Here is a 2,500-nt window from a genome sequence, read left to right as displayed (position 1 = left end):
GATAGATAGATAGATAGATAGATAGAGAGAGAGAGAGAGAGAGAGAGAGAGAGAGAGAGAGAGAGAGAGAGAGAGAGAGAGAGAGAGAGAGAGAGAGAGAGAGAGAGAGAGAGACGGAGAGAGATTGAGAGATAGAGAGAGAGAGAGAGAGAGAGAGAGAGAGAGAGAGAGAGAGAGAGAGAGAGAGAGAGAGAGAGAGAGAGAGAGAGAGAGAGAGAGAGAGAGAGAGAGAGAGAGAGAGAGAGAGAGAGAGAGAGAGACGGAGAGAGAGAGAGAGAGAGAGAGAGAGAGAGAGAGAGAGAGAGAGAGAGAGAGAGAGAGAGAGAGAGAGAGAGAGAGAGAGAGAGAGAGAGAGAGAGAGAGAGAGAGAGAGAGAGAGAGAGAGAGACGGAGAGAGAGAGAGAGAGAGAGAGAGAGAGAGAGAGAGAGAGAGAGAGAGAGAAAGAGAGAGAGAGAGAAAGAATGAGAGAGATTGAATTAGAGAGCTGGGGAAGATTGTAAGGTCAAATCGATTCAGGTAATCAGGTGCGCTGTGTTTCCCAGATTGGCTTTACTAAGATTAGTTACTTTCTGTGAGAATGGTCTTAACAGAGGATCAAACTAATCCTGTTACGTCCGAGCTGGTTTAGCAAATGGACAGTACACATGGGTTGGGTTAGATGTGGCCCCTTGTTCATTAACTACTTTGAAACTGGATTACAACCGTCTGCCTGGAGGATTTACGTTTAGTGAATTTGGGTCTTATGTAGTCTGACTGTGTGGCCTCCTCTGATGTTGATGGATTTGTGGCTTTTGTACACAACATCTGCTCACATGTATGCAGTACCTGCTCACACGGAATCAGCACTTGCTACTCACTTGTAATGTGCACCTGGTCACTTGTACCTACGCCTAGTACCTGCTCGCCTGTATTCAGCATCTGTTCGCTTATGGTCAGTACCTGCTCACCTGTACTCAGCTACCTACTCGCTTGTGCTCAGTACCTGCTCACCTGTTCTCAGTACCTACTTGCTTGTGCTCAGTATCTGCTCACCTGTACTCATTGCCTGCTCGCCTGTACATTGCCCCTGATCACCAATACTCTACGTTTACTCAAATGTACTAAACACCTACTAACGTGTACGTAGTACCTGCTCACCTATACTCAGTACCTGATAGCGTTTACTTAACATATGATCACCAATAACCAACACCTGCTCAAATGTACTCCATACCTGCTCACGTATACTCAACACCTGCTCTTTCATACTATGTATCTGTTTTCCTGTACTCGGCAATTTCTCATATATGCTCCTATACTTATCAACCACGTCAGATATATTTGATCTGTAAGGAAGGAGTACAGATGGGATGGGTGTCTACCGGGAGGTTTGCCACGGTTTATCTTCTAGTAGCTATTGAAGGTAGTCTTTTAGGTCATACAGCTATTTCAAACATGATGAACTATTTTTGTATACATATTACAGCCTGTAGCGAGGGGAGAAGAATACGACAGTCGCGTTTCCTACGTTTTGTGAAAGGCGACTATATGGGGTTTCTCTTTTTATCTTATCTTACTATACTTTATTTTACCTAATCTACTCATATATTCACTTTTACTTATTCATTGTACCTATTTATCTATTTATTTATCTATTTATTTACTTATCTATTTATTCATTTATTTATTTATTTATTTATTTATTCGTTTTATTTGTTTATTTATTTGTTTGTTTGTTTATTCATTTATTCTATTCATGCATGATCTATTTATGATTTTTTTTGCAAAGAGTACTGATAAAAGTGTATATGAACACAACTTATGAAGCGAAGCAAGAGGGTGGGAGCTTTCTACATGTTTACACAGAAATATGAATTTAACCATATGTAAAACAATAGAATAACTCCACAGCAATTTTGTACGTTCCATAACGGTACGACAATTGCAATTTGCATTTCCGCAACACTTAACCAATACAAATAATTTCCGGCTGTCGCCCCAGGAATCGAACTGAGACCTAGCTTGATTCCTGTTGGAAAATATTTGTACAATTCTCGCTGTTACTAGCGATGCATTTCACCTAGTCAGTAACTAAGCGTGAACTCAAACATGTACTCTGATGGGAATAATATCCAGTAACTATGATAACTCGCTTGTCAGGCGAATTAGAACGTCGGTACTTGCGGCGGAGGTCGAGGTGATGACAGTTTGAACTCTTCCGCCTGTAATTTGGACCAAGGGTTTATTGAATTACACGCTACAAAGTCCTCTGTAAGGGGCACCGTTCTAGCCTTCTGATAGGGGGACTTTCGCGACGTTAAACCTAATCATAATAATGGTAAGTCACAATGAACGGATTACGCACACTGATTAAATGATGATAATTAAATGGAGAGTGATCTTGGATGGATAAATATTCAATATCGGAAAATTAAGGCAACTCAACCAGTTGCATGAAACCCATTCCTTACAACGCCGCAACCAGTTGCATTCCTTTAATCCGTGAAGACAATATTGTGC

General features: G+C 41.1%; 1 protein-coding gene across 1 annotated transcript in view; it reads right to left on the bottom strand.

The window, feature by feature from the left end:
• LOC143034339 (uncharacterized) overlaps positions 1–2,500 on the bottom strand; it is a gene marked incomplete at its 5' end in the record, with an annotated part of 121,116 nt that overhangs the window by 51,116 nt on the left and 67,500 nt on the right.

Source organism: Oratosquilla oratoria, chromosome 17, assembly GCF_046742065.1.
Source record: "Oratosquilla oratoria isolate Oo_2021 chromosome 17, ASM4674206v1, whole genome shotgun sequence".
In the NCBI taxonomy this organism is placed as follows: Eukaryota; Metazoa; Arthropoda; class Malacostraca; order Stomatopoda; family Squillidae; genus Oratosquilla; species Oratosquilla oratoria.
This window is presented reverse-complemented; position numbering and strand designations above follow the sequence as displayed.